Below are 7,286 nucleotides of genomic sequence, written 5' to 3'. Positions count from 1 at the left end.
TGACAAGATTAATGTGAACATTTGAAGCCTCATTTTAGGAAGAAAATGGTAGATGCATTTTTCATGCATTTACATTGCATTTTCACACTTAATATGATGTCATGCATGGCATTATTAAGGTCATTTTCCTTCTATAAATAGCAAGGATTTTGTTCATTTGAAATCATCTCTCACTTGCCTTCTTAGCTCCTAAGGCATTTGAATCTTCTTTCTCTCTTGTAGTATTTCACTTGTATTTTTGGAGTGAAATAAATTTGAGTTGATTGTGTCCGAGGACTAGGCAAAAATTAAATTTTGCCGAACCTCGTTAATTTTTGGTGTTCATTTTATTATTATCTCATTTACTATTTATTAGCCACCTTTAAATATAGTAGTTGTGATTTAATCGCTATCTATATATTCGGCTTCAGCAACAGGAACAATGGGTGATCCGCAAGCAAGAAGTCCATCATTCTTAGCTTCACAGTCATTTCACCAACTCATAACCATTATAAAGCACCAAAAATTACTTATGACCAAGCAAAGTATACAAAAGTTTCAAGTACTTCAGCTCTCATTCGTGAAGAAAACTTAACAAAGAACACACAGAGATTGACCAGAATCTCATTTAAAATCCACAGTTTAGCAAACATGAGATGAAAATTAAAACTCTTCAATGAATTGAGCTTTCTATTTGATTTCTTATCATCCTCCGGATATAAGGTAGACATATTCTCAAGTCTAGAGACCAAAATGTTTGACACTGCTAGCACCTGTGTTTACTTAACCTTTTTCCTTTTTCTATTTTCACCACAGAGCAGGTGAGATTATGGATACAGAGAGAAATATTTGACCAGTTGTGGAGAGGGCAAGGGGTTTCGAGGTTTATAATGAGTGTGACGTAGAACAAGGTAATACTAGATAATTTTTTTTTTTGGATTGTGAGTTAGGTTGAGAGACTGATATTTGAAGAAAGTACAATAACAATAACCCAGTATAATTCCACTAGTGGGGTTTGGGGAAGGTAGTTTGTACGCAGACCTTACCCCTACCCTAGAGTAGAGAGACTGTTTCCGATAGACCCTCGGCTCCCTCCCTCCAAGAACTCCCCACCTTACTATTTGGGTGACTCGAACTCACAACCTCTTGATTGAAAGTGGAGGGTGCTCATCACTGGAGTAATTCACTTTTGTACTGATTTTTGAAGAAAGTACAGGTACGAAAAGGGAAAAAGAGGAACACATCTAACTGTAAAAGGTAATTTCCGCATTTTGTTTTCACATTATTAAACTATCAATAGTTTTTTATCCTATGTATTTATCCATATAGTATTCATGTTGTATGTTACTCCCTGTAGTTATGTAGTATTCATCATGTGTTTCTCTGTATAGTATTCGTCATATGTTGTGCTAATAGCTTTATTCCTCTTAAAAAGTATTATCATTTTGTTCCCGTTGTTGTTACTTTTTTGTTCTAATATTATATAGATATGCTCAGTCATAATTCTAAATAGTTGTACTTGATATTCCGTGTTATGTTGTTGAGATGTGTTTAATTTATGAATAGAGGCATAAAAAATTTAGACTTTAATAAATAACTTTGTGAAGCACGTGGAAAAGTGACGCCTAACAACAAAATAAAAGTGGATATTCAAAATTAGAATTGGATTGCTTACAAGCTTTTAGGGGCGTTGTTGTTGGGAATAAAACCCCCACGTGAAATAAAATTCACGGTCATAAAAATGGAATAATAACATAATATCGAGATATGGTAATTAACAAGAATAAAATAGTGACAACGACAACAAGATTTTTACATGAAAACCCCTTTTGAATAAGGGAAAAAACTACGGCCCCGAGACGAGCAACTGATATCACTATAGAAAGGAATTTTACACTTTGTAGGTACGAGTAAAATACTCTAAAGACCACTACAACACTAAAAAAAATAACCCTCTTTTGATATTCCCACCTCACTACAATATCGCTCACTCTCTATTTTTCTCACAGACTATTTTCTTATACCTTGTCTGTGATGCCTCACTCTTTCTTTCTCTCTTTGTTGATATGTAGAAATGAGAGCCGAAACTCTTCTTTTATAGGCGGAACCTCACTCTCTCACGCCTACTATATTTGACATTTTTTCTTCTGCAGATTTGCAAATCCCATAGCCTAAATCTCATAGCCTACCAATGTTGACAATGCAGAAAGAAAAAAAAAAGGCGGCTGCCAATCAAAGAAAGTTATCTTCCTTAATTTATGGGATGGACCTCACAAATCTCCCCCTCCAGTCTCATTCACCTGAAGGAGGTAACACCGGAGGTTCTAGTTCGAGTGCATGCCGACAAGTTCTTTGCATATCTCAAACTTGTCTCTTGGTACTACCTTGGTCAGCATATCCGCAGGATTCTCACTTGTATAGATCTTCTTGACCTGCATAGATCCATTCTCTATCCTTTCTCGAATCCAGTGATATATCACGTCGATATGCTTTGTCCTTGCATGATACATGGTATTTTTTCTCATGTCTATTGCACTTTGACTGTCACAATAAACGAGATACTCATTTTGATGTAATCCAAGCTCTCGAAGGAACCGTTTCAGCCAAACTATCTTCTTGCCAGCTTCAGTAGTGGCAATATACTCTACTTCAGTTATAGAGAGTGCAACACACTTCTGCAACTTCGGCTACCATGATATAGCTCCCCCTGAAAATGTGAACAGGTATCATGTAGTATATTTATGATTATCAAGATTACCTGCTATATCAGCATCCGTGTAGCCGTTCAAGATTGGATCAGATCCTCCAAAACACAGGCAGTCTCCTATAGTACCTCTTAGATACCTGAGTATCCACTTGACTTCTTCCCAATGTTCCTTTCTAGGATTTTCAAGAAATTTGCTAACAACACCGACTTCATGAGCAATATCAGGTTTGGTGCATACCATTGCATACATCAAGCTTCCGACTGTTGAAGAATAAGGAACTCTAGCCATGTTCCCTTTCTCCTCCTCTATTGTAGGAACATCTTCTTGCTCAAATTTAGATGACTAGCAAGAGGTGTGCTGACTGGCTTAGCATTCTTCATGCTGAAGCGTTCCAGTACACGTTCAATGTACTTCTCTTGAGACAGCCACAACTTTCTGCTTGTTCGCTCTCGAACTATATTCATACCCAGAATTTGTTGTGCTGGGCCCAAGTCCTTCATATTAAATGACTTAGACAATTCTCCCTTCAACTTTGCGATCAACCTCTTGTCTTTTTCTACAATTAACATGTCATCCACATACAATAACAATGTAATAAAGTTATTCTTAGAAAATCTTTTGAAGTATACACATGGATCATAATAGGTCTTTATGTATGTTTGACTTTTCATGAATGAGTCAAACTTCATGTACCACTGTCTTGATGCCTGCTTCAATCCATAAAGACTCATATTCAATTTGCACACTATATGTTTCTTTCCAGCTACTTCAAATCCTTCTGGCTGCTCCATATAAATCTCCTCTTCCAAATCTCCATGAAGAAATATAGTTTTCACGTCCAACTGCTCCACTTCAAGATCTAGGCTAGCTGCTAAGCTCAAAATTGTTCGAATAGAAGTCATTTTGACAACAGGTGAGAAAATTTCGTCAAAACAATATCTTTCTTCTATTCAAAGCTTTTTACCACCAATCGAGCTTTGTATCTGACAAGCTTGTCGTTTCCATCTTTCTTGAGTTTAAAGACCCATTTGCATTTGAGTGGTCTTTTTCCCTTTGGAAGTTTAACCAGCTTGTACGTGCCATTTTTTGTAGAGATTCCATCTCTTCTTGCATGGCTTTCATCCACTGGTTCTTTTCTGGATGGGACAGTACCTCCTTAAGACTTCCTGGATTCCCTTCATCACTGATGAGGACATATTCTATGGAAGGGTACTTACATGACTCTACCCTTGGCCTCTTTGATCTTCTCAGAGGTTGAGGTTGTTCTTCTTCCTGAGTGGGGTACTCCACTTGTTCGACCTCATCATCAAGTTGCTCCCCCTGCTCAATAATCTCACGAGGTTGCTCCCCCTACTCGGCATCCTCGTCGGTCCTACTTTCTGCACTTGTGGGATTGTTAGAAGTAGAAGGAATAGTAACAAGGTTAGGAATTATACCATTCTTGGCCTTCTCTGGCATATCGTCAGCATTTCCAACTTCACTTTCTCAAAAGACTATATCTCTGCTTCTGATGACATTCTTCTTTACAGGATCCTACCATCTGCATTCTAACTCTTCATCTCCATATCCGATGAATATGCAGGGAACAAATTTATCATCTAGCTTTGTTCTTTGCTCCTTTGGTACATGTGCAAAAGCTCTGCAACCGAACACCTTCATATGTAAGTAAGACACTTCCTTGTTGGTCCAAACTCTCTCTGGGATGTCAAACGCCATCGAAACTGATGGACTCCTATTGATCAAGTAACAAGCTGTCTAAACTGCTTCACCCCAGAATGACTTAGGCAGTTTAGCCATTCTGAGCATGTTTCTCACCTTCTCAACAATGGTGCGATTCATCCTTTCGACTACGCCATTGTGTTGTGGGGGTTCCAGGAACTGTCTTTTCATGTCTGATCCCATCGCTCGAACAATACTCTTCAAATTCCCTTAAACTGTACTCACCTCTATTGTCACTTCGGAGACGCTTTAGCTTTTATCCTGTCTCCCTTTCCACCATAGCATGAAACTTCTGGAAAACTTGAAACACCTAATCTTTGGTTTTCAAAATATAAATCCATAGTTTTCGTGAAGCATCATCAATAAAAGTAACAAAATATTTGTTACCGCCCATCGATTCAATTTCCATTGGACCACAAATATCAGAATATACTAAATCAAGCATATTTAATTTTCTTTCATACGATGTCTGAAATCAGACTCTATGGTGCTTACCAAATAAACATAAGTCAGAAGGTTTTACCGTTGTACCTTTGGCATAAAAAATGAGTGATTTCCTAGCAAGAATCTGCAATCCTGTTCTCGCTCATATGACCTATTCTTTTGTGCCACAAATCTGCATAAATCTCATCTTGTGCCGCGTTCAATTCACCTTGGCATATTTCTGTATTTGTTCTGTACAACGTGCCACGAGCAACTCCCTTTGAAATCACCAATGATCCCTTAGTGAGTCTCCACTTTTGATTTGCACAATAGCTCTCATATCCATCTCGGTCTAAAGCAATTCTCGAGATCAAGTTCATCAGCAAATCTGGTACATGTTGCACGTCCTTCAGAACCAATGTGCATCCGATATTTGTCTTGATACAAATGTCACCAATCCCTGCAATCTTTGAGTAACTTGTGTTACCTATTCTCACAAGGCCGAAATCACCAGCTACATATCTGCAAAAAAAGATCTCTTACCAGTGTGGCATGGTAAGATGTTGTTGTATCAACCACCCATTCCGACTCTGGACCTGATAAGTACATGCATTCCTCTTCCTTGTTTATACAGAGGACAACATTATCATTGTTTTGCACCATGGAGGTTGTGTTGTCGTCATTCTTCTGGCCACTAGTTTTACCTTTGCCCTTTCTTGGATTTGGGCAATATCTTTTGAAGTGACCTGGTTGATCATAATTGTAGCCATTTTTAGCTCTTGATTTGGATCGGTTCTTAGACTTCCCACGAGCTCCGAATCTACCATAGTTACTCGAACTCCTTTGATAACTCCAGCCTCTACCTTCTATGATGAGAGCATGTCCTTGATTTTCAGGCTTCTTTCTCATCTTCTCATTGAGTAGAAGAGCCGATGTGACATCTTTCAACTCAATGGTAGTCTTACCGTGCAGGATGGTTGTTGCCATATTATCATACGAAGATGGCAACGAGTTTAACAGCAAGATGGCTTTATCTTCTTCCTCGATTTTCACTCCGAGATTGGCGAGGTGTGTGATTAGTCCGTTAAACACATTTAAATGTGATAAAAATTTTGTACCTTCACCCATGTGTAGGGCGTATAGCTGCTTCTTCAGGTACAATTTATTTGTTAGCGTTTTGGACATGTATAGGCTTTCCAACCTTATACAAAAGCCACGTGCGGTGTCTTCATCAATGATGTTATTTACCATATCATCTGATAAGTGCAACCTGATTGTACTAGCACCCTTTCATCCAAGTCATCTCAATCCTCAGCTTTCATGGTATCAGACATTTTGGCATCAGCATCTAGTACCTTGTGTAATCCTTGTTGGATGAGCAGATCTCTCATCCTTCTTTGCCATATTGAGAAACCGCTATCTCCGTTAAATTTTGCTACCTCGTACTTTACTCCAAATATTTTTGTTTTTTACCGAGTATAGTACTGCCGACAGTGGATAGTATTTATATGAACGAGCAGAACATGTGCTCTGATACCAGTTGTTGGGAATAAACCCCCTACAGAAATAATATTCACGTTAATAAAAGCGGAATAATAATGTAGCATCGATATATGGTAATTAACAAGAATAAAATAGTGACAACGACACCAAGAATTTTACGTGAAAAACCCTTTTGAATAAGGAAAAAAATCATGGCCCCGAGACGAGCAACTGATATCACTATAGCAAGGAATTTTACACTTTGTAGGTCCGAGTAAAATACTCCAAAGAGCACTACAATATTCAAAAAAAATAATCCTCTTTTGATATTCCCACCTCACTACAATATTGCTCACTTTATATTTTTCTCATGGACTATTTTCTTATACCATATCTGTGATGTCTCATTCTTTCTTTCTCTCTTTGTTGGCATGTAAAAATGAGAGCCGAAGCTCTCCTTTTATAGGCGGAACCTCACTCTCTCACGCCTATTATATTTGATATTTTTTCTTCTGCATATTTGCAAATCTCATACCCTAAATCTCATAGCCTACCAATGTTGACAATGCAGAAAGAAAAAAAAGGTAGATGCCAATCAGAGGACCCGCACTTATCATATAAATTCTTATGAAAGCAACTATCTCCGGAGAGTCTATAGAACCTCAAAAACTGGAACAATGACCAATGTCTTTCTGACTTCTTATATATGTAGTTTGTTTATGGTATCCTGGCCCCTCTTCGATCGGGACAAGTTCATCCTATAAGTACAATGCACTTTATCTTATTTTTGATGTCCTATTCTGATAAATTTATTCTGTTTTTATGCAGTATGAGGATAGTGTACAACCTACATAGTTGCAAAATATATGGAGGATTCCTTTTGGTAGAATGATTGGCTCATGCAAAAGAAAATTCTTCTGTTAACAAGGAGCCAACCCACACAGACATCTATACTTACAGCTTTGGCAACTGAAT

The sequence above is a fragment of the Nicotiana tomentosiformis genome, chromosome 8 (genome assembly GCF_000390325.3).
Source record: "Nicotiana tomentosiformis chromosome 8, ASM39032v3, whole genome shotgun sequence".
NCBI classification, from domain to species: domain Eukaryota; kingdom Viridiplantae; phylum Streptophyta; class Magnoliopsida; order Solanales; family Solanaceae; genus Nicotiana; species Nicotiana tomentosiformis.
This window is presented reverse-complemented; position numbering follows the sequence as displayed.